Consider the following 24723-nt stretch of genomic DNA (forward strand, 5'->3'; position numbering starts at 1 on the left):
CTGAGAGGAGTCTATGGAAGATGACCAGAAAGAGCACTTGTTTCCATCAGAGCTTCAAGGCATGTCTTTGAATGGCATAACACAGGTGGGTTGGCAAAGGAAGAAGCCAGAGCTAGATGTTAGCATGTACAAGGAAATGCATTATGAGTTCTCTGTCTCATGAGACTCTGAGCCATTGTGTCTTAGATACTCTAGTGTGCGTTTGCATCTGTTTGAATACATGAGTTCTGGTGTGATAAGTACTCAGGAACGCTGTCTCTGGTGAGATTTTGTTTTGCACTGAGACTACGCCATGGTGATTTGCACAATTGTAGCCAACTCAGCTTTTGTATGACAAATCAATGAACTGCCCTGTTAGATGGTAATTTAGCTGCCCCTATTGACCTTGCTTGGATTTGAACCCTGGGCGTTAAGGCAAATGCCTACAGTGTCTAAACTAATCCTATGAGCTACTGAGTTCAAAAACAGGCATAGTCTGTTCTTGGCAATCTTGTGCTGACATGCAAGTGGGGAATACTGGGTATAATATTTCTGCCATTCAGGCCATAAATATATGGATGAAATATCTGGCTTTGGGGAAATTCATCCACCTTGAGCAAGTGAATATCTGGACCTTTGCCAGTTGCCTACTTTGACTCAGAGAATCTTTATGACAGAGTCAGAATTTCAGTAAGGTTTTCTTACGGGATAATGATTTTTGCAAATTATATTTTTAAGCAGTTTACCTCACTGCTACTGTACAGATGGTGTATTGTATATTTAATGTCATTCCCTGCTGGTTTTTTAAGAAACGTGACTGTACCTCTGCACCTTAGTGGGAATGGAGTACAGGGAAATCTTGAACTCTGAGGAAAGCATTAGTGGCCTGGTACAGATCCAACATATCATATTGAAAGGTTCACAAATCATGAAAAGAGTGTCAGGTCTGTACGTTCCTCCCTCACCTTCCCCCTCTTCCCTCATGTGCTGACTTTGAGCAGAAATCCTTACTTGTTTGAGGCCAGAGCTCTCTGTTATATCTAAAATGAGGACAATCTTTAAAAATATGCAGTCAGAATCTATGAATTCACAGCTGGCTCATTACCTCAAGCCCCTGTAAAAGCCTGGGCCTCTTTAGCATGTGTTGAAAGGCAAACTGCATCAGCATCATTCACCTCAGAGAGAAGAGGGCATTCTATTAGCTGGGTGCCACCACTGAGAAGCCCCTAGCCCACATCAACACACAATGTGCTTCACCCAACAGCAGGACAGCAAGCGGTGTCTCCCCAGCAGATCTTAATTGCTCTAAGGAGAATTGCTCTTATTATAATCCCTATAATAAAAAATAATAAAGTTTATCTTACCCAAGGCAGAATAAGGCGAGCAATTAGATGTAGCAAGAGTGGTTTGATGACATCCTCAGTCATTTGGTTTTACTGATGGGCTGGGGGCTAATTATTTTATACAGAAGATTCAACTATATTATGTGGTAAAGAAGAAAATATTTCACAACTTCATATCCCCACCTATACAGGTATATATCTATATCTATATGCTCCCTGTTTAAGAAAGCCTACTCTCAGATTCTTGAGGGCAAGAAGTTCAGCTGTTGTTCTGAATGTCTTAATTTGTTCTACATGGAAAAACTATGACTTCAGATTTCACGGTGAGAACATAACTCAAGAGCAAGAAATCAATAGTTTCATGCGCACAGTTAAGCAAAATTGGGTTTCATATTGGTAAGCAGATCAAATTAATGCTTAGATCTGTAGTTTTGTAACTACCAACACTGCAACTTTAATTGCTCCTAGAATCTGAAATTAATCACTCTGGGTTTGTGATATAAACAGCATCCCTGAAAGTAATGGGTCAGTTGGTTGACGCATGAAAATAGTTGACAGAAATGGTTTGCCCCCCTCCTTTCATTTTTCTTTCTTTTCTTCCAGAGAATTGAATCTACCCTTGGCTACGTATGCATTGATATTTTTTCCCTCTCCCTAAAGTATTGAGTAAGATATGTGCGAGAAAACAAGCCTGCATCCTAGCAGAAAACATCACAAGGAGATTGATGGGAAATTTCTCACTGCAGGGAAGAAAGACTTTTGCAGATGTTAGTTTTTCCTTGCAGTTCTTAAAGACGTGTCAATGAATGGAGCGCTCTCCATATGCCATTTTTCTTTGCAGCTGCGATTCCTATTTTCTATTAATTAGTCTTATTTTAACAGATCAATTAAATAAAGCTCTTCACACCTACACTCCCTCTGCACAGCCAACAAGTTACTGCTCTTTAAGTAGCTTAATTCATTTCTGACATATAATAAGAGAATCCTGACTGCTTCCTTCCCCCTTTCTTCAGAGGCAAAATATATTGATCACCCCCCTTTTTGTGTTAGAAAAAAAGGGAAATGTTGGTAATTTTATCTGTGCTGGTCTAAAGAGGATTTACAGCACAATGCTAAGTGTATTCATTCAGTGTAAGTCCCAGTGTTTCTGATTGGAGTTACTCCCTACCAAATGAGTTTAGAATTGCAGCCTCAATGACTGAGAGAAAATTTCATCATCAATACAGTACACATAGATTGGGACTACATGTCTCCCCTTCTCCCCACATGTCCCTGATAATGTATAGTTGGGGGAAAATCCCACATGCCATGATGTCATTGTGTTGGAATATTCACCCTTCAGAAGTTGGTACACTCCAACTGCCATCAGCCCCAGCCACCATGGTCAGGGATGACCATTTGCAACATCTAATTATGATGCAAGCACCACTCTTCACCATCCATGCTCAAGCATGTGCCTCATAATGCCTCCATAAGATGAGCTTTTCAAGGGGTGTGGCATTTCCTACCACTGCCCAGCCCCAAATCAATCTGGGAGCTCCTGGGTGCCAGTGCTTACTAAATCAACATGACACATTTTAGCAATGCTGCTTTCTTTCTCTCACACAAACCTGACATATCCGTTGCAGCCAAACCCCAATTCCATTTGGCTCATTATTGCCTCTAACCTGTCTCAGAAGCAGCAGCAAAACCAGCAACTTCTCAGTGGGTGAGTTACAAGAGGACAGAGCACTCATCTGTTAAGTTGGGGAGAGGTGGGCAATGGCTGTCTCATGAGGCTGAATACCCTTGTTGTCTGGATCCCAGACCCATAGTGGTGAGGCCATGACCCCAGAAGCTCACATTCCATGGTGATGGGCCCAAACATGACTATTATTGCTGCCAAGCAACAGCGGAAAGCAACTTGGGGGCATCTATTTTTACAGCAAGGCTCTTAACTTTACTGCCAGGTTCAAAATGAGACAGATCCACCAAATATTTCATTCAGTAGGAATCTTATTTTATGTTTATGAGATATTTTATGACGCAAGCCCAACACTCTCTGACTGGGATTCTACTACCCTGCTGGATGAGGTAAATTGGGAGCACATTGGATTCTCTCCCCCCCTTCCCAAATCCAGTTCTGATAGATCAGATGCGTTTTAGTGATCTTAAAAGTATATTAAGCTACAACTATAAGAGAATCAAATAAAAAGAGCATAGAGAGAATAAACATCACAAGCAAACATTCTCACACATCTAGGACCTGTTCCTTCTTTCTAACTTATTTGCCTTTTGTACCCCTATATCCTATTCTAACTTGGGGTGCCTCTTTCTGATTGGCTCCCTAAATCACCATCAGTCACAGCCTTTCACCTATTTCCTTGCCCTTACTGTCCCAGACAAGAATATTTCTTCATCTCAACCTGCCTCATAATACATGTGTACCCTGTTTTGCTTCAACATTCCATCTTTACTTTAGGCATCTGTCAAAGTATGCTGCTAAAATGCTCCTAACTAAGCACATTGCTGCTGAAATCTTTGCCGTAAGCATATTTTTTTATTGAAATCCTGTGCTCATCAATTCTATGCTTGAAACATTGCCCAAACATTTTGTATCTGCCTTACTATACTTCTGATTATCATGTAAGACAAAGCAGTCAGCATTGCTATTGAACAGCTCCACCATTGGTCAGTTTACCCTAATATTTAGTTGAGATCTGCCTCCTTGCATTTTCTGCCCATTTGTTTGAGTCCTGCCTTCTAGCAGAACAAGTCTGCTGCTGTGTCTTCCTTGTGACAGCTCTTCAGATCATGGAAGACACCCGTCATGTCTCCCCTTAATATTTCTTCTTCCTCATGAGGAATGGTTGAAATAATTGGGTATGTTTAGCCTGATAAAGAGGAGACTGAGAGGAGATATGATAAATTTATAAAGAGCTGTCACATGGAGGAGGGAGCAAGCTTGTTTTCTCCTGCTCCAGAGGCTAGGACTCAAACCAATGGCTTCAAGTTACAAGACAGGAGATTACAACTAAACATCAGGGAGAACTTTCTGACAGTAAGTGCTGATTGACAGTGAAACAGACTCCCTCAGGAGGTGGTGGATACTTCCTTCTTGGATGTTTTGAAGCAGAAGTTGGGTGACCATCTGTCATGTATGAGATTCCTGCATTGCATGGGGTTGGACTAGATGATTCTTGGGGTCCCTTCCAACCATAGGTGCCAACTCCCTGAGGCCTGGGTGCCCAAGCAGCCATAAAATTCCCCACGAAGGGGCTGGGCACCCACAAATTTCGGTACTAGGGCCATGCATGCTGCATGGCACCCACGGCCCCGGGCACCCACAGTTGCAGGGCCAAGTTGGCACTCCTGCTTCTAACTTTACAATTATATAATTCTTCATTTCTCATAGGAGTTGGTTTCCTGATCACCCTCCTCTAGGCATGCTCTAATTTGTCAGTGCCCTTAAAACGTGTCTACGACAAGTCATGCTTTTTAATTTCACCAGATCAGCAGCTCGATATATCCTGCAACCAGTCTGGCAGATGCAGGACAAGAAAACGTTCTGGCATCATTATACTGGCGTTTGTTTTTAACGGAACATGTTCCGACAACAAAGGAACAAACACGAGGTTGCCATTGTGTCATCCTCAATCTTCCTTGTTGGCGTTGCATGTGGCAAAGGGAGAAGGTGAAGAAGTTGATGTTTATCAATGAGATCCTGCAGTTAAAGGTGAAAAAATTGTGATGCCACATGAGAGGGGATCTCTCTCTCTCTCTCTCTCTCTCTCTCTCTCTCTCTCACACACACACACACACACACACACACACTTTTGCTTGCTCATTCACATGTTATTAAGGCTTAAAACCTTTGCATCAGGGGAAGAAGTGCTGCTGAACATTGGTACTTCTGAGGTTTTTTGTTTTTTGTTTTTTAAAAATAAACTGAAAAAGGCATATGTTCAAGCTGCAAATCTCTTCTAATATCTCCTCTCCTCTGTATCTCCTCTAATAACAATTGATCACTGAGCTATGGAGGAGAGAGCCTCCTGCAGATACCATCTTATATATTCATCCCTCCACCCAGTTCCCCTCTGGCCCCATCCACCAATGGCATGTGGCCCCCTGGAAGGTTGCCCAGAAGGGCACGTGGCCCTCAAGCTGGAAAAGGTCCCCCACCCTGTGTTAGGGTGAGTGATTTGGCAGTAATGCATTAGTTGGATTATTGTCCTCCCTGCCCTGGCAAGTATAAGATAAACTGCTTTGGATGGGATGTTACAGGATGAAACACAATACGTTATTGAGTATAGCATTGCCCCAGATGCCCTCTACAGGCCCTTCCCATCAATTAACACCATCCTCCATTGTTTCTGACCCTCTTTAACCTGTTCTAATGACTTCTATATGTATCTGTACTGCAGCAGAAAGAGAACAGCAAGAGTAAGAGGTTCATACACAATGGAGCATGTACTTAATCAGCCAAGGATGTCACTTCTCATCAGCAGAAGCCTTTCTGCCATTGTTCCCAACTCCCTTCCTCTGCTCCAGTGATGTAATGGGGGGCATATGGAACAGACACTATCTATTTATACAGGGGGTCATCCTCTTCCACGTTGATGAGAGCTGATGCTTTTTGTAGCTCATAGGCAACCCAAAGATCACTCCCTTTCTTTAAAAGCAAAAAAATTACCTGAGATTCTCCACCCTACTACAACATGGAGCTGAGCCTTATCCTGAGCCACACCACATGCCCATCTAACTCAGACACATCCAATCCGATTGGTGAAATTTTCCCAGGTCTCAGGCAGAAATATCCCCCTGATCAGCTCTGCAATGTAGATACGCATTTTGCTGGAGATGGCAGAGACTGAGTTTGGTAACTTATGCATGCAAGCCATGTACTCTGTTACTAAACTTCTATATGGGTTCTTCGAGACAGAATGTGGCTCATAGGTTGCTGCTGCTTGGTTTTCACTGGTCCTGTTGCTTAAGGTCCTTCAGGTGGAGCTGCTGCTGATTTTTGATCCTGGGACTCCGTATGTACACAATATGTACTTTTCAGATCAGCTTCTGAATTATAAATCCCCACAACTAACAACAGTCAACAGCATAAGGGCCTGCCATTCTATCCACCCCTTAGGAAAACCGAGTTGTTTACATTTTGACAGGCTAACACCTCTTTTTCTTTTAATAATGAGGAGGCCAGCATAGCATCTCCGTGCAAGTGGCTTTATTGATTTCACCAGGACTGCTCTTTGGATTGAGGACCAAGTTGATTGGCATTACCCTCCATATCAACATTGAAATGAGCCCCATCTTGCGTCCTGCGGGCTCCAGTATATTTCCATCCTGCATTACCTCACACAGCTGCTTCCTTTTGGAATCCAAACCCCAATCAAAGAATGTCTCTAACCTGGATCTTCTTTTTGAGCATTATGCTGGCTAGCTTCAAATGAGCAAAGTGCATTTAACCAGCCATTTATAAGCCTCGATTGCATGGCTTTGAAGGGATGCCTTTGTGGGCTTCTCCTTCCCTTCGTCCCCTGCCTCTTCGGTGCTAATGCTGTGACTGTTTCTTTGCCAATCACAGCATTAGGCTCATATCTGTTTAAGCACACACGGGGGTTACTGTTTCCAGATTGCTCCATGCATACCTGAAACATTGTTTTCCTTTCCACTGGGTCCTTCCCATATTCATTACAGCCTGATAATGCCGTTCTTGGATACCAGCGAAAAACCGCCGCACTACAAAGCACAGCAAGAGGCCAAGAAGAATAGCTTTGTTTACCTCTCTGTCTCCCCGCCTCGCCTTGTCCGTTTCCTTCTGCAAGATGTGCATGCTGACCCCCAAAAATAATGATTGCACCTAAGGACCCCGAGTGTAAATAGGAATCAACTAGCACTTGGGTTTCATCTCAGGTCACAAAGGAAGAGTGCATAATGGCTGGGCTGAATGTGTTTGAAAAGGAATTGTTTCTCACCAGCTGAATTTCTTAAGAGTGCAATAATAACTATAATTAAACAGAAAATGGGCGGGGTGGTGGGGAGTGGGGAGACATTTCAAACTGCTGCAATTTTGTGCAAAATGCACTGCAATTATCTTTCTATTCCTAGCCCAATCGGGTACAAAGCTGTTTCTCTTCTCCTCCACCCCTTTGCTTTCTACACTCTTGTATAGCATCATTGCAGTTTTCTGTTGATGGCAGAAGCACACTGAATTTCACCAGACCGAGCTGCCTTGGAAGGTTTGATATTAATTGCACAGAACATTGTTACTCAGAGCACAGAGCAGCATGACTGACAAATCTGGCTCGGGAATGATGTTAGCAATTTTCTCGTTGCAGTGGTGATTATGGCAAGGAACATTATGTAGCTCATTTAGGAAGCTTCTTATTGTTTAGAATGGTGTGTGTGTGTTTCAAAGCACTGCAGAAGAAGAAAAAGGCAAAAAAGGAGAAGAATTCTAATTTTTTTATTGCAACTAGTTTATAAAATACTACCAGATTCCATTTCCCCTCTTCACCCCTGGCCACAAGTCCTCCTTTAAATTCAGCCTCTTCATTTTCATTGAGGTACTGGCAAGATCTCACAGGCTGCCCTGACTTTTTTTGGCTTGGAGTGTGAAAATAAAGAGTTCATTTAATTTAATAGCCAGCCTTAAGGATACAATCTATTAGCAAACTGGAGTGATGTAAGTGTTTAGCACCTTGGTGTGTAATTTCTGCGAGTTCTACATGGAAGCTCTTTGAAAAGAGTAGTAGCTTGATGGTACAGCATACACTCTGTATGCAGAAGTTCCCAAGTTCGATCCCTGTGATCTCTACTTAAAAGGCAGCAGGACTGGGGGAAACCTCTATCGTGGCTCTGGGGAGCCACTGCCAGTCAGAATAGAAAGTAGTGGGGTAGGTAGACCAGTGGTACGACTCTGTATACCTGAAGAGCATAAGAAGAAGAAGAATGAGATAGTAATGGATTTGAAAACAATAATATGTGAATAAAAGACTTAGGGCATAATTAAACCCAGGATGGGGAACCTCCAGATGTTGCTGGACTCCCAGCACCCTTGCTGGACCTGATGGGACTTGGAGTCCAATGGAATCTGGAAGGCCATAGGTTTGCCAGTCTTGTTCTAACCTGTTGGCATCTGTCTGTCTCAAGAGACAATGGAGTGTGCCTCCAGGGTGAAGTCAAACTGCTGCATTAGCAACACTAAAGTGACCTCCCTGGAGCACAAGTGTGGGCAGTGTGTATGGAGGTCCTGGGCTGTCCAGACAACAAGACCCTCCTCTTGGCCTCTCTGATGTGGTCCAAAAGGAAGCAGAGTCATACATTTGCCACCAGCTTGGCTGCAGGAGTTGCTGGAAGGAGGTGTACAATACAACATCCGATTGTCTTAGGGACTCCACTCTGGATTGGTATAGGGTTTACTCCTTAGCCTTTTCTTCTCCTAAAGATATCATGCCAAGTAGCGGAGGTTCAGGATAAGAGCTTTCCTTCTCCTAGATGGGCTACCTTCCCAGGTTGAGGAGCCTCATCTACCCCTCAGTTCCCGCAACAGCAAATAGCCTTCTTGACCACTGGACCCACTATTGGTCTCATCCACTCAATCCACTAGACTCTGTCTTTGCATGAAGTCCCTAATTCATCAAGGGTTTGAAACCCATCAGCCAACTCCACCTGGTTTAGCTGGCCAGTTTTTTATTTGTTTGTTTTTGTTTAGCTGGCCTGTTGAAGCAATTCCAGGGACATGGCCACTGTCACATGCTGACAGCTTCTAGGAACCACAGGGGAGAAGTGCAGTGTGGAGACCAAAAGTGGATGTGTCCCACCAGAAGTACTACCCCCCAACACCCCTTATCTAACCACAGTTAAGCATTTAATCATGGCTTTCACTGTGGTGGTTAAACATGCACCTCTACATTTCCATCACTGTATTGACCTTGTCTGGGACATGCCCTTATTTTGTGTATAAGTCTGCAACTATGAAAGCCACTGAAATATGAAAGAGTTGGATGTTATTATGCACAACGTAGCCTCATGGTATCTGAGTAGGAGGTATGCTAGATGGTGTCAAAAACAAATGCTGGTTTATGTTGCTGATCTTAAGTTCTACATATTGTGGAATGGCAATGGAGGCAGTGTGTTCTTCCCTACTTACAGGCTCTAATTACCATAATCAGAATATAAGTTATCAGGTACCCATTATGGAAGACAAATATAGAAATACATGCCCTGAAAATCTCCTGACCTTCCAGCTGCAATGCTACATGAGAACAAAGGTTCTAGGCTCTAGAACAACAACAGTAATGAATTTGAAATGATACGGTTAACCCATCCCCAACTGCAGCATTAGACAATATAGATTCAGCTCAGGCACAGATTAAACCCAGTTGTTGTTGTTGTTTAGTCGTGTCTGACTCTTCATAACCCCATGGACCAGAGCACGCCAGGTACTCCTGTCTTCCACGGCCTCCTGCGGTTTGGTCAAGCTCATGTTGCTCCCTTCTATAACACTGTCCAACCATCTCGTCCTCTGTCGTCCCCTTCTCCTTGTGCCCTCAAACTTTCCCAACATCAGGGTCTTTTCCAGGGAGTCTTCTCTTCTCATGAGGTGGCCAAAGTATTGGAGCCTCAGCTTCAGGATCTGTCCTTCCAGTGAGCACTCAGGGCTGATTTGGAGCAGGAACCAGCAAGCCACTTCAGTATTCCTGCCAAGAAAACTCCATGGACAAAAACAGCAGGCATATAAACCCAGTGACTTTATAATAATAGTTCCAGGATATTTTTGATGCCATCTACCCATTGTCAATAACCTATTCTTAACAAGTCCCCCACACTTTCATGTGTACCAGCTGCCCACTCCCTTCAGTCTTGATTCTGAAATGCATCAAAATCTCAATCGCTCACTTTTCTGTTGCTACATTTTCCATCCTCCTACTACCCCTCACCTTTCTATTACACAGTAGCATTAAAAATAATAATAATGAAAAAAGACTCCTACCTACTCTACTGTTTATGATTCTTCCTACAAATTTGCTACATGCTTTGGTAGTGTCATACACTACCAAAATTAAAAATTGCCTTTGATTGCTCTCAAGTGCTTGGAATGCATTTATAATCTATACTTGCTGCAGTGTGTTGAAACACACACACATATTGATTATATATTGCAATTTTTATATAATCCAGCCCTTTTATATCAAGCAAAGTGTGTGTGTTTCTTGGTTCATCCATAATGTTGTGATGTTTGTGTGAACTGGTTCAGTGCTGGTCCAATAAAAGATATCACAGATCTGCAATATTTCACATGCAACTTTCCATCTGGATGAAAGTACTGCACTCAGTGTCCCAACACGGATGCTGTGCTGACTATTTTTAATCAATCAATTAATGCAAACCTAGGCAGTGGAATGGAGCCTGCTCTTGTATTTCAAAGTCAATCATGTGAACTGAGCTGACTCCCAAAGACATTGTCTAGGTGCAAAGATGTGGTCAAAGGTCTTCTTCATCTGCCATATAATCTTCCTTGTGCCTTGATAAATGTTGGAAGCCACTGATGTAAAATTGTTTGAGAAGAAATGCATATTTGGATTACATGCGCAGGAGTTTTAAACACTATTTCCAATCCACTTTTTATCAAATGTCAGTGACACATAAGATTGCTAAGAACAAAGCAATGAGGATGGTGATAGGTTTGTCTGTGTGTGCGTGGGCGCACACTTTAGCCCCCCTGGATAAGTCGGCTAAGAAGCAATTGCAGCATTTAAATTCATGTTTTGTCATTTCCATTTCAAAATGTCCTATGGGGGGGAGAGATGGCAATAATTTCCATACGTTACAGACAGAGGGTACTTTGCTCTGAATTTTGCAATTTACACTGGAAAGCATGCATTCAGCCTGATCTCGTGTATGTTACTCAGAAAGTTCAATTAAGCTAAGAGGGGCTTACTCCTACCTAACTATGCAGTGGATTTTAGTCTTCATATTGTAATAATGCTTCCTCTGCCTTCTATATCATTACTAGTTGAACACACTTTTGACACTAAATTGATAGTCATTAAAATGAAAATGTGGTAAAAAAACACCACCACCACCAACCATAACTGATTATAAAATAAAAGCATCCTAGATATGCCTCAAACTGTTTTCTGATAAAATTTCATTGGGACTAATCAGAAAGAAATGCTTCTACATCCCAATGAGGGAAGCAGGCAGAATGCTCAGAATTCAATTGCTTTAGACATAAAAACAGCATTCATAATGGGCCTGACTCTTCTTTCTATAAGAGCAGGATGCAGGCTGTCCATTCAGAGAAGTTCAGGTAAAGTTTTTTGTCAGTTCCTGAAATAACAAGACCCAACACTGCCAAGAATCTGTCTGCCATGTCTTAAGATTTCCCCTGGTTTCATTTATTCTCCTCTATTGCTGTTTCTTATCAGACTGCAGAAGTGTCTAGGACCCACAAAGTTGTGTCACAGAACCATAGAGTCATAGAATTGTAGAGTGGGAAGGGACCCCAAGGGTCATCGAGTCCAACCCCTTGCAATGCAGGAATCACAGCTAAAGCATCTGTGACATACGACCATCCAACCTCTGCTTAAAAACCTGCAGTGAAGGAGAGTCCACCACCTTCCGAAGGAGTCAAGTTCCACTGTCAAGCAGCTCCTACAGTCAGGAATATGATAGCCATCTTCAAATATCTTCAGGGCTGTCACATGGGAAATGGAGCAAGCTTGTTTTCTCCTGCTCTGGAGGGTAGGACTCAAACCGACGGCTTCAAATGACAAGAAAGGAGATTCTGACTAAACATCAGGAAGAACTTTCTGACAGCAAGATCTGATTGACAGTGGAATGGTCTCCCTTGGGAGATTGCGGACTCTCTTTCACTGCAGGTTTTTAAGCGGAGGTTGGGTGGCCATTTTTAATTTATGTACCACCCTTCATCAAAAAAAAAATCTTAGGGTGGTTCACAAGAGACAAAAAGCACAAATAAATCACCGTCTCGTGTGATCCAGTTGAGGTTCCTCGTTGCAGAAGATTGGGCTAGATCATGGGTAGGCAAACTAAGGCCTGGGGGCCGGATCTGGCCCAATCGCCTTCTAAATCCAGCCTGCAGAGGGTCTGGGAATCAGTGTTTTTACATGAGTAGAATGTGTCCTTTTATTTAAAATGCACCTCTGGGTTATTTGTGGGGCATAGTGATTCATTCACCCCCCCCAAAAAATATAGTCCGGCCTCCCACAAGGTCTGAGGGACAGTGGACTGGCCCTCTGCTGAAAAAGTTTGCTCACCCCTGGGCTAGATGGTCATTGGGCATCTCTTTCAACTATACCATTCTATGGTTCCATGATGCTAAGTCAAACTCTATTTTAAAGGCTTGTTTTCCCTCTGCCAGGCTTGTGTTGGCTAAGGAGGCAGCAGTCCTACTTCTGAGCACAGCTTGGAACAGGGATGCCTTAAGTCTCTGTTAGTTCCACCAGCTTCCTATAATTAGGGTTGCTCTGTCACTTACTCGAGGATCAAGGCACTTTAGAAATTAGCTGTCAACCCTTCTCTTCTCCTGCTGGTTATCCAGCTACGGTGTGGAGTATTAGTTAATGGCTGCAGTCTATCAGGTGTGAGGATATGTCCCGCTGATAAGGTTGGACCAACACAAATGTATGTGTTATTCTCCAAGTCCTACCTGCCACTCTTCGTGAGTCATTCTGGACCTTTGGCAGTTTTAAATTGCCTGTGATGGATGGAAACGCTATTGGAGGCCAAATGGCTATCATTTTACTGTGAGATGCGGTGAACCCATTTATTTGGCTATCTGATAAGGTTGGGAGTAGTAATGCCTTGCATCAGTTATACTCCAGGAAGCAAAGAGAAGAAAAGACAGGATAAAACCTGAATATTAGAAAAAGAAAAAAAATCTCATGGAATTATTATTTGAACGTGTCACAATATTAATCTTAGCCTAAATATAGTACAGTAAGTTAACTGGCTCTCGTTTAGCAAAGTAATTAATTAATCAACTAAAATAAATATCACAGTGTCTTAATTCGTGTGATATTCTGAGAAACTTAAGGGAAATAGCACGTACCTTTACTAATACTAGGAAAATATCACTTATGACAAGAACTAAATGTATGAAAACTTTTGTGAACTAACTGTTATTAAAGATCCATGTTATGAAATTTCTTTTTATAACTTTGAGGGCTCATATCAATGGATTAATGATTTCAGTCTTACTTTCTAAATTATCTGGTTGCATTTTATTTATTTATTTAATAAGATAATCATTTTTCATGCTGCCATATGCTTTGGTTTGCTGACGAAAGACTATAAGATGAGACTCCTTGGGAGGCCATTGAAATGTGTAAATTGAATTATGAAATGATGTGCTAAATGAAGTGATAGCTTATTCATAATTAAAAACTATTCAGTGTTGAGTGATTTTTAATATAAAAACTTGTCACTTAAGCGTAGTGATTTCAAGGTAAAAGAAGCTTAAACTTCTACATTAAGACTTACATTTATATTTGTGATCAAACCCATTGAAGTGGCCAGTGCTTAATCTACAGTGGCTATTTCTATGTTTTCTTAGGAATAAATGTCCTGGGCAAACAGCCTTGTTCAAATCCAATTTTTGTTGGTGCAGGATTGTCATGCAAACATCCACACACACCTGGTTTTTTTTTTGTCGCCATTCGTTGCCATTCGTACATATACATTCCACTGCTTGATGTCCACAGAGGCAGATGGAGCTTAATGAAACATATTAGCGCATTTCAGGTGCAAAGAGGGTCCCTCCCCATAGTAACATCTCCTTCATTCTCCACAAAACAAAATCATTTACCAAAATGAAAAGGAGAAAGGCAGAAAGAGCATAGAAAGTCAGAGCTAACAATAAATGAATGAATTAAATTAAGCAACAACCAAATCAAAGGTTTGTTTAAACAGATGAATAATGGTGGTCGAAACATCTCTCTCTCCTCGCTCAAATTATGGCACGATTCAGCCAAGGATAAGAGTTTACAATCCTATACATGCCTGTTCAGAAGTATGCCTCATCAGGTCAACAGGGCTTATTCTCAGGTATAGCATATAGCAGGAATGGAAAGCCTATGGCTCTCCAGATGTTCTCGGACTACTTCTGGCATCCCTGACTAGTGACTCTGCTGCCTGGGGCTGGTGGGAGTCCAATACCTGCTGGAAGGCTACAAGTTTCCTACCCCCAGTGTGGAGGACTGCAGCCTAAGGTCAGATGCTTCACTCCCCACTTTGACTTCAGTGGGCCTTAAAGGTAAAGGTAAAGGGACCCCTGACCATTAGGTCCAGTCATGACCTGCACCCTTAGTGGGCCTTAGAGAGGCTTAAATTGGTGGAAGGCTCATACGATTCATATTCATTTTTAGGTGGGACAGAACGAGGAAAAATATATAAGATAGCTCTGATAGCTGTGTAGAACCCCACTATCTGCTCTGTTGCACTGATCCATCCACACCCCCCACAAAAAAAATCAGGCTGACCCACCCAGGGTCAATTCAGGGACTCCTTGCCCCAGATCTGGTCCCGATTTAGTTTGGGATGGGGCTAATGATTAATTTGCTTTAAAAAACAAAATCAAACCCCTAATTAAACACACCAAGAGCAGGAGGTCAGTTGGGGGGGGGGCTCCTTCTCAAGTGGTTTCCTTGCAGAGAACAGCTGTTGTATGGAAGCATCAATTCTGCAGGGTGCAGCTTTGCAAAAGGTTTCCTTTACGTAATCCAACCTGAACCGCAATGATCCAGGGCTGTCTCATCCCATCTTGACTGATACCAGAATGCCTCAGAATAAGCCCAATTTGGGCCATATTTGACTTGGCCAAATCTGGTGCACAGCCCTATTGTTTACATATTCACGTTTGCCGCCTGAATCCTGAAAATATAAACATCTGCATTAATTTGTTTGGCAAGATGTAAGCTGCGATGTTTTATAATATAAACCCATTTCTGCCTGCCTGCTGTGGAAGTAAACTTTCTCTTTGGACAAATTATTCTGTAATTGTACACACTGGGGTTTCATGATTTATTTATTTTTTTAAAAAGTCTTTTCTAGTACCAGCCGCTGCAAGAGATATGATACAGATCTAGGATGGCCTGCTAGTCTTCCCTGTTCACCTAAAACAACTTATTTTATCTGCTGCAGTGACACTTGCTTACAGCAACAAACGAGAGAACTTTGACCTTAGTTTTCTCCCCCTTCTTTGAGAGCTGGAATGCAAGCATTCATTTCAGGCGCTTTTTAAAAGGTTATTTTCAGCAGAGCTGAAACAGATCTGGTGATTGCAGATCTGCAAACTGAACTTGAGTGTTTGTGGTTTTCAGTAAAATATCTAAATTTGAATTAATAACCTTTCTGAGAGTAGCTTAGCATTTCGCCAATATCTCACTTTAGATGAGTGCAGGCTTGACAGATTCAGTAAGAGACAAAGCTCTTGTAGTTTTAGTATTTTCTTAAAATGGTACATTTCAGGAGGTGTGGACTTTCTCCTAATAGCTCTGCAGCTATACAAGCTGAGATCCTCCTTTTTGTGGTGCAGCAGTCTGCCTGCCCCCTCTACCTTCCACCCTGCCCCCCCCCGCCCATGTGTGGCAGGGCTCTGGATGCGGCAGTGGTCCTGTTCCATACTCAGGGGTGGGGGTGGGGAGAGAGGTTTGGATTGCAGCCTCAGATTGGATTGCAGCCATTAAATTAGGTTAGACACAGCTGGGCTTGAAGTCAAAAGTTCTTTCCTGTTGTTGGCCTTCCCAGCCTCAGTATATTCAGAGATAGACTGCCTCTGAACCTGGAAGTTCCTTATAGCAACTTCAGCAAACATCCACTGATGGACAACTTTCCTCCTCCAGGTTCAGAAGTAACCTTCATCTGAAGTCTGCTGAAGCAGGGGGGACTAACAACAGAGAAGGGTTATTAGCCTTCCCTAGGCCTTGCTTATGGGCTACTTGATGCATCTGATTTGCACTATATTAATGACAAAGGTAAATAATTTCCTCCCTCAAACAAACGCTTTTATGGTCAGTGGTTTTCAACCAGTGTGCCATGGCACCCTGGGGTCCCTTGAATAGAAGGATTTGGATTTGAAGAGTTTGGATTTGATATCCCGCTTTATCACTACTCGAAGGAGTCTCAAAGCGGCTAACATTCTCCTTTTCCTTCCTCCTCCACAACAAACACGGTGAGGTGAGTGGGGCTGAGAGACTTCGGAGAAGTGTGAGTAGCCCAAGGTCACCCAGCAGCTGCATGTGGAGGAGCGGGGAAGCGAACCCGGTTCCCCAGATTACGAGACTACCGTTCTTAACCACTACACCACACTGGCTCTGAATGATAGTCAGGGGTGCCACAGGCAACACTGGCCTCTGTCCCACTTTCCTTCCCTTTCTCCTCTCTTGCCTTCTTGCATGTCTGCCTCCCAAAGGCTTGTACGGCTGTTTGTTGCAGCAGCCCTGGCTACAAGCTCTGCAAGCAAATGGTGTCTCTGGGGCTGGCCAGGGGGTGTTGGTTGCCAGGAGCTGAGGTGTCCTCGGAGTAAGCAAGCAAGTGGGTGAGGGGGACCAGTCAGCCAGTCCACCAGCCCTTGCTGTTGGGAATGGGCAGATAAGTGGGAAGCCAGGCAAGCAGGCAGACAGGCGATGCCTGGCCTTTCTTGTGCTTGCTGTGTGCAAGGCCTGCCTGGCAGCTGAGTGCCTGGTACTGAAGGGGAGCCTTTCTGCCATGCAGGCCTGGCAGCACTCACTGCTGCCACTGCTGCCTCCCAAGATAAGGTGCTGGCTTCATGTTCAGCTTTGTTAGTCTACGTTGGGCCACTAACGCTGGGGGCATCCTCTTCCCAGGCCCCTGTAGGAAGGCACCTCTCTTGGAGGCAGGGGGTGCAACTCAGAGACCGGGGCAGAAGCAGCGACTGCCCGGAGGACTCCCAAAGAGAGGGGAGAAGAGAGCAGACTGAGGAGGGAACACTCCACAAGGGAGGCTTCTAGCTCTTCAGGCAAGGGGTGACATAACTGGGCTCCTAAGCCCTTCAGAAGTGCCAAAGAAAGAATGTGGTTGGTCAAGGGAGCTGTGGACACAAAAAGGTTGAAAACCTCTGTTTTATGGGATCAGAGGCATTTTAAGGAAGATCCCAAAACAACTTTTAAGTCAAGTGATTTGAAGATTCTCAGAAATTGGAAGAGGCCAAAAGGGATTGGCCATTGGAAAGCTGTTTTTGCCAGCCTTTGCTTCAACCACTTTCTCTCTATTTCCTTGCATCATTTCATCTGCTGCTATAATTCTGCCCCCCATACTTTTAGCTGTTTCTGTTTTAGCTATAAGCTGCCTTGAGTCCCCGTCAGGGGAAAAGGCTGGATATAAATAAATATAATAACTATATAATTATTCTATTGAAATTGTATTCTTGTTTTTTGAAAAAATATTTTTTTACCTTGTGTGCTACCCAGAAAGCTTGTTATTGACCAAGGGGGGAAATAAAGTAAAAACCATTCTGCACTGAATTAATTGAGACCCACACGCATATTTTCCTTTCAAATAAGTTCCTTACATAACAATGAAAGTCATACCTGTTGTTTTCTTCACTGGTGAACCCCCCTTTTTTACTATTCCAGCTGAACAATGGGTTTGGATATCAACATGTTCAACAGAAGCAGAGGGGGCAGAGGGTATGAAGTGAATGTAAATCCTGCCCAAAGCGCATGTTTGGCCTTGCATGCTAGAAGTAAGTCATTGTGCACACAATCCTAAACTAAAAGGATCCTGATGTTTTGCCCCTTCTGTTATACTAATTGAATTATTATCTTTTGTTAGGGTGGTTTGTTTTCGGCTGAATGGAAATCGCTGTGCCACTGGGCACCCTGCTACGAATTAACATTCAGCTACAAGGTCTCCAAACATCTGGGTGGTGGTTTTATTTTTTTGTTCACCAGACACTCTTCATAAATATTTAACAAATCAAATAATTAAAGAAGAATATGATCTGCCAGCTGCGGCACCAACGAACAACAATGCCGTTGCCTATCTGGCTGATTACTCTTCCTGTGTAGTGCTTGTCCCTTGACTGTAATCACTTCACAGGGTGCACCATCCATGTAGAAACCACTACTGTTTGGAGAGCCACTGGTTTCTCCAGAATCAGAACCAAAAATGTAGCGATAATTATGTTTATGTTTTGTCAGCTGGGTGCAGAGAAAGAGACAAGGAGAGTTGCTCCCTGAAGCTCATGCTTATAAATTGTGTCAATGAAATTTTTAGTCTACCTTTGGAGTATTCCCATTTGCGTCTCTCACAAAAACAACCACCACCACGTATTGGATGCCTGAAAAGACATGTATTGTGGTGTGGCTTTCATAGACACTGGCAAGACAAATCAGTAAAGGATTCTGTGCAGACGAAGAACATGCAAAGATGGACTATTCAGAGATGGCCCTGCCAGCTGTCCTGCTGATCCCTCTGCCATGTGCATGTCTGCTAGTGCTTTCGTATCTCACCATCTCCTGCCCTTACCAGGTAAGCAACTGTGGTGGCATCTGGAGCATGGGGATTATGAGCATGAACATAATTATCTTCATATTGAGAACCAGTGTGGTGCAGTGGTTTGATGGTCAGACTAGGAAATGGGAGACGAGGAGTCCAGTCTTAGCTACAAAGCTCACTAGGTGACTTGGGGCCAGTCACTGCCTCTCAGCCTAACCTACCTCACAGGGTTGTTGGGAGGATTAAGTGGGGAAGGGTAAAATAATGCACTGCACCTTGGCCATCTTGGAGGAAAAGGTAGGATATTAAATACTTTCAAATTGCTAGGTTGGCGGGAGCTGGGACAGAGCAACGGGAGCTCACCCCGTTGTGGGGATTTGAACCACTGACCTTCCGATCAGCAAGCCCAAGAGGCTCAGTGGTTTAGACCACATTGCCACCCGTGTCCCACATATTAAATACATACATACACACGTACATACATACATACAAAGAGCCAAGCTGGAGAAGGCCAAAGGTCTGTCTAGCTCAGAATCTTTTCTCACAGTGGCTAACCAGATTCCCAGAGGAAGTCCACAAGTAAGACCTGAGCACAACTGCACTCTTCCCTCTTGCAGTTTCCAACAACCGGTATTCAAAGGCACAATGTCTCTGACAGCCAACACGGCTCTTACCATTGATAGCCTTAATCTCCATGAATTTGTCTTTTCAAGCCATCCCTGCTGGTGGCCCTCACTGCCTCCTGTGGGAGCGAATTCAATCACTTAACTATGCACGGTGTGAAGAGGCAACTGATAGGTAGATTTGTGGCTGACTGACTGACCAAACCCAAAGAGTGCTCATCATGTGAAATGTAGATAAATAGGCAGCCAGAGGACATTGGCAAAAACTGAATTCAGCACCCACCTGCAGTGGGCAGAGAAGGTGATATAGATATTTGTAAATAATGATGGGAGGGGCCAAGGAAGAATGGGATACTGAAAGCAGGGATATCATACATGAATCAATCAACTGAAAAAAACAAGCTTTCATCAGTGAAATATAGCCAATGAAAGTAGGATCATACAACCCTAGCAGTGATTCAATTGCTTTCACAAAGCAAAAATGTTTGTAATGCCTTAAGCATCTTTGGCTTCAACTCAGAAGAAAAGACCTATCAGTAGGTAAGGGGAGGAGAGATAACAGGTAAGGGGATGAGCCGAAAGTCTTGCTCTGAAAAGTGAAATCCTTTCTTAGTTTCTAGACATTGGTGGAAGGAATTCTTTACTTAATTTGATGGACAAGCACAACTGCAAGGTTGAAACAGACTGCCGACAAAATAAGTTCCAAGTGGCACTCATAAGGAGCCCAAACTGTGACAAATGACACGTTTAGATCAGATAAAGCTGTGTGCTATTTCTTCTTAAGTGAAGAAATGACTTTCTGGGAAGTAGGCTTAATTCTCAGCGGAACAAATTCTGGCCAGGTTGGAATTCACCAAAAACTGGGAATGACAGTTGGCTACCTGGTTGGCTACCTGCTTCATTTTGGCATGTTTTGGAAACATGTACAATGGATGTGTTCGGAAGATGCAGGATTGTGTCTGCTGCCCCTCACTCCCAGGCACACTGTCTCTGGGTGTACAGAACAGCTTGTACGTGTGTAGGCTCTCTTTCTGAAATTGGAGAGGGTGGCAGGATACTAGGATATAGAGCCTACCTACCTACAACTTATTTCTGTGCACATGGAACCAATTAATGCATGGTGTGGGGACAGGTGCATGTGTCCTACATGGTTTGGGCCTGTGGGAAAAGGACTAAAAGCACCTCTGGATCTCTGGGATTTGTGGAAAAACTCAGACTCATGTGCTCCCCTTTCCCTTTTGTAGACACTGGAAATGTTTGCTGTAGAATTTAGAAGACAAATGAGGAGAAGAGAGCAAGAGTGCAGTCAAGAAAGTCAAATTACTGACAGCTATGAGTGAAGGTGAGTGGGTGGGCTTCAGGCTGAAGATGGCCCTAGTTAGGGATGGAAATTCTGGAAAACCTGATCTTAATCCAAATGGATCCCCCCCCCAATTCCATCTCACTTCTTGCTGTTCATGAGAAATGAATTGTTTGTTTGTTTTATTATTCATAAAATTTATACGCCGCTTGACTGTGAGAAACTTCAAAGCAGTTAAAAAAAGATAAAACAGTAAAATCAAGAAAAAATCACAACCCTACTTTAAAACATACAAAAGTTTAAAATTACCTCAACTTTCTAAGCATCTGGGTGGGCTTGTCTAAATAGGAACATTCTTAGCAGGCACAGAAGAGTACAGTAAGGAGCCTGCTTGATCTAAGAAGGCAGGGAGTTTTCCAGGTTATGCTAAAAAAAAGCAATTATTGCAATATTACATGCATTATTATATACTTATTATATGCATATACAGGTTTCATAATGTAACCAGCACATAAACAAAACATACAACAATGCAGATAACTGTATAAAAATACTTATGTGTTCATATATTAAAAAATATGCTTCAGAAATATAGTAGCACATGGGGATTGATGTGTATACCATATGTATTTTTGCATACAATTAGTAAGTTTTTAAAAACAAAAAACAGTTGACAATGTGCAGGAGGCTCAAACGTATGTGTGTGCTCAATACTAGAGGTGGTCCAATGCAGGCAAAGATTGATCAGGTCAGCACCACTAAATTTCATATATTAGGAATGTCCAACTTCAAGTAGGTGGCGATCTACTATCCAGTATCAAAAACTGGCAGCGATTTACCAAACTCTCCCACTGTCATTCTTCAACTTAAACATATTATATTTGGCTGAGCTTATGATAAAAAACAAACAAATGATAATCACTTCCATAAATCAATATATTTTTATGCGAAACTGCAGGGCCATTCCGTCATGGGGTGAAGGGTTCCTCTCAGATGGCCCAAACTTCATGCTCAACTGAAGCCCAACGCTGCAATCAGCTTCAGAACTGCCCTGCCGACCACTCGCAGGACCCTTGGCAGCTCCCAGGGATGGGCGCACATGGCTGAAGCTTGTGCCCTTCTGGATCGCCTTATGCTCCTTTCCATTACTTCCATAACTTAGATAAAAGATAAGGGGTATATTTTTTTGGGGGGGGGGCTGCTATCCTCTGAGGAGGAAAGAGGATGCACACAAAAAATATTGCCATAGTGTGATTGACCAAAATCCATCCCGCAATTGACCGTTCAATCGCGATTGATGCGTTGGACATGTCTGCCATATATAAATCTGTTTAAAACAGATTCATCCCTCCTCCTGGTCCAGATGAGTTCTATAGACAGAGCTAGGGAAATAGGTTGAGAAGAAGGACTAAAAGATGGAGAGATGGGAATAGCCACCAAAAGTCACTAGAGGTATCACTGGCATCTTATGGTTGATTGGACCCCCTTGGAGTCACATATTCGTACAGATTTAGCTACGAGCACGTTTGTGAAGAGGGCTTCCCCGGCAGTGAACAGAGCTACCTTGCCGCTGATGCTGTGCCGCAAGAGGTTCATGCTTCTATGGTTCTCTTTACCCTTGTGGCAGGTAAGCAGCTAAAAGCCATAGGCTCCATTTCAGGTTGTTTCAAAGGCTCAGGTGATGCATCAACATCATGAAACCCTCTACACCCAGGGCACATTCCCCCTGAAGCACATTGCAGATGATACCATTTAGTCTTGTCAGAAACAATATGTTGAACACCCTTCTTAACTACTGCTAGCTCCCCGGCCCACAACTAACTTGACCTGGATTTAAAATATTTATCTTTTGTAGGCTTCTTTTTTTTGCTCAGAGTTTTAGTTAATATTTTATGGACAACGTTTAGCTGGGAGATTTGATGCTAGCTCCTATATTTTCTTGGATACTCACCAGGCACTCACATTATGAGCACCACTGGAGCTTCTGTCTCCAGTTTGCTGCTGTAGGCTCTTTATTTTAAAAATGTTGCGGTCCAGATCCTCAGTTTGCTGACATGAAGCCATCATGATTCTACTGGAGAAGATGCAACTGTGCTTCTTTGCACCACTTTATGGGCTTGCATTTAAGCATAACCTAATATTATTCCAATCTCTAAATCCCTCTGGTTGTTCATTTCTACAACAACAACAACAAAAAATATAAATCTTCTCATGAGTTCAGCCGACATAATATTCTGCCTAGAGCTATTTGTTGCCTCTTGTGTTACTTTTATGGATCTTTTTTTTAATATTCAATCGTAATATTGCCATTTCACCTTCCAAAAATCAAAATTGCAGATTCCATTATTTAAAGCATATCCAAAAAGGGATTTGCACAAGACTGTAAGATCATATGCCCACACAGCTAATTGCCTTTAGCGTTGAGATTTCAGTCAAAGTTTATAATTTTCTTAGGTTACATGCTGGTAGCTTGATAGTTTTATTGCCAGATTATCTTCACTTTTGCCTAATCAGGCATAATTGTGCACTGTTATTATAGAAGTTATTAAGACCATGTTTCACCTTATAGAAGTGCATATGCCTCTCTTCATGTGGTTAGCTTCTATAGTTTTTTTAAACATGTGTTTCCCCCTTTAAATGTTTATATAAAAAAAACTTGTAAGTGTTCCCTTTTCAGAAATATATTTTATCAGCTTTCCTTCAAAATATATATACTTCTCTCCCCCCCCCCCCAATCCAAGAGGCTTCTGTATCTTTGAACTAAATCTGAATTTAAAATGAATTGAGCTTAGTCCACTGTCTCCCAAGTGTTGGAAATGTCCCGTCTCCCCTTTTCTACAAGGAATTCCTTCTCATTCTATTTGATCTCACTTGACAGGTATCCAAATTTATTATTAAATCTGCTGGTGTACCATCAGTGTTTGACGAGAGCTATTTGCTATGAAATTGTTCCTTGGAGCAATGCTCCTCTCCACCCCCTTGACTCGGAATGCTGTTCTGGTGAAACAGTCAGCAAAATTTAAAGAAGAATAGCATTGGTTGATGGAGCAGAGTCTCTCCTAAAGTCTCCCCACTTTTTGAAAACAGGCCTTTCCAGTTTAAATAGTTTCAGTCCCGCAACTTCTTAAATATCAGCACTCTTATACAAACCTGTAAAGGCAAGAAAGTTTAAAAAGTCTACAAGGAGGGAGTATTTTCATTTACTTTTAAAATCCTGTCTCTGACCCCTGAGTAAAAGAGAGTGAATCTAGCTCTACAGCACTGCAAACCATCTCAATGCAAGAAGATGGTGGTCATATGAGAATATGAGGACTTTGTATCCAGTGTTACTAAACACTGGGAGTTTTTAGCAGTCAGACCTAACCATGCATATTTGCTAGTTAGTATATGAAGGGGTTAAGGACCACAGAATTTAATTTCTGCAGTAGACTCAGCGGGGTTAAGCCCCCTCTTCTCCTGAGAGGATGTAAAGCTTGTTTCCTGTTCCTCTTTCTCTCTCTGTTTCCTAAAGTTCAGTAGTTTCAGTGCCCTGTTTTGTTTTTTTTAAAGCAACAACACTTCAGCCAAAATCAGTGTTATAGCCTTAATTATAGTTTATTATATGGGAAAAAGTTGTTCACCTTCTCTTTCTTCAATTGTTCAATAACATTTTAGCTCAAGTTCAGGATATTTATTTGACCTTTTGTATCTTCTATATATAATGACATTTGATTCATTAGCTTCTGTAAAGATGGCTGACCTTTTATCTAAAAAACAGTCCATTTTACTCTTCTGCTTCCTCCTCTTTTGTGCCATGGAAACAGTTACTCCCCTGGTTTTGATATTTTGTGATGCTGGAGTTCTTCCTGAGGATGACGCAGTCTGGTCCTGAAACCTGTCCTTCCCATTTCTCAAAAGTTTGCTTCATTGGTGAAAGAGGTTTCAATTTTTCTTCCTCTTTCACAGGCACTTTATAATTTATTTGGACTTTTTAATGGTCACATCCACATCGCACACTGAAAGC

General features: G+C 42.5%; 1 long non-coding RNA gene across 3 annotated transcripts in view; it reads left to right on the plus strand.

The window, feature by feature from the left end:
* The first annotated feature begins 2720 nt into the window (after window positions 1–2720).
* The window catches only part of LOC309367560, a 58929-nt gene continuing 36926 nt past the window's right edge, over window positions 2721–24723 (plus strand). For 2 of the 3 annotated variants that reach the window (XR_014167213.1, XR_014167215.1), the window contains exons 1-3: window positions 2721–3030; window positions 17933–18042; window positions 20687–20762. This is a non-coding gene — a long non-coding RNA (uncharacterized lncRNA). Of the gene's footprint in view, window positions 3031–17932; window positions 18043–18499; window positions 18831–20686; window positions 20763–24723 lie in introns of all 3 variants that reach the window. The other variant, XR_014167214.1, reaches the window with a different exon arrangement.

The sequence above is a fragment of the Podarcis melisellensis genome (genome assembly GCF_964234715.1).
Source record: "Podarcis melisellensis genome assembly, chromosome: 3".
Taxonomy (NCBI): Eukaryota; Metazoa; Chordata; class Lepidosauria; order Squamata; family Lacertidae; genus Podarcis; species Podarcis melisellensis.